The sequence below is a fragment of the Alexandromys fortis genome, unplaced genomic scaffold, assembly GCF_014885135.2.
Source record: "Alexandromys fortis isolate MF-2015 unplaced genomic scaffold, M_Fortis_MF-2015_v1.1 scaffold_9, whole genome shotgun sequence".
NCBI classification, from domain to species: Eukaryota; Metazoa; Chordata; class Mammalia; order Rodentia; family Cricetidae; genus Alexandromys; species Alexandromys fortis.
Window position 1 is genome coordinate 2,943,525 of NW_026067892.1, and position 1,295 is coordinate 2,944,819.

Below are 1,295 nucleotides of genomic sequence, written 5' to 3' on the forward strand. Positions count from 1 at the left end.
GCAACCACATGGTGGCTCACAACCATCTGGAATGAGGTCTGGTGCCCTCTTCTGGCCAGCAGACATACACACAGACAGAATATTGTATACATAATAAATAAATAAAAATATTAAAAAAAGAGTTAGTTCCAGGACAGGATCTAAAACTACAATGAAACCCTGTCTCAAAAAAACAAACAAAAAATTACTTATTATGCATAACATATGTGCCTGTAGGCCAGAAGAGGGCACCAGATCTCATTACAGATGGTTGTGAGCCACCATGTGGTTTCTGGGAATTGAACTCAGGACCCTGGAAGAGCAGTCAGTGCTCATTTTTTCCCTGCTTTGTTTTGTTTTTTTTCGAGACAGGGTTTCTCTATGGAGCCTGTCTTGGAACTAGCTCTATAGACCAGGCTGGCCTCGAACTCCCAAAGATTGGCCTGTCTCTGCCTCCTGAGTGCTGGGATTAAAGGCGTGTGCCACCACCACCTGGCACAGTCGGTGCTCTTGACCTCTGAGCCATCTCTCCAGTCCTATCAAGGCCATTATTTATTATATAGCAAGTTTGAGGCTGATCTGGGAGACACCATGTCATTTCCTGGTACCCACCTCACTCCACTGTTATTCCAGGGTTATTTATTTATTTATTGCTGTATAGTACTCCACTGTGTAAATGTACCACATTTTCCTTATCCATTCTTCAGTCAAGGGGCATTTAGGTTGTTTCCAGGTTCTGGCTATGACAAAGCTGCTATGAACATAGTTGAGCACAGGTCCTTTATTATTTTTTTTATTGGATTATGTGATCTTTCGGTGTCCAATTTCTTGAGTGCTTTATATATTTTGGAGATCAGACCTCTGTTTGATGTGGAGTTGGTGAAGATCTTTTCCCAATCTGTAGGCTGTCGTTTTGTCTTGTTGACCATGTGCTTTACAGAAGCTTTTCAGTTTCAGGAGGTCCCATTTATTAATTGTTTCTCTCAGTGTCTGTGCTGCTGGGGTTCTATTTAGGAAGTGGTTCCCTGTGCCAATGCGTTCAAGTGTACCTCCCACTTTCTCTTCTATAAGGTTCAGTGTGGCTGGCTTTATGCTGAAATCTTTGGTCTATTTGTGCATGGTGATAGATATGGATATATTTTCATTCTTCTACATGTTGATATCCAGTTATACCAGCACCACTTGTTAAATATGCTTTCTTTTTTCCATTTGATATTTTTTGCTTCTTTATCAAAGATCAGGTGTTCGAAGATGTGTGGATTGATATCCGGGTCTTCTATTCAGTTCCATTGGTCCTCCTGTCTGTTCTTATGCCA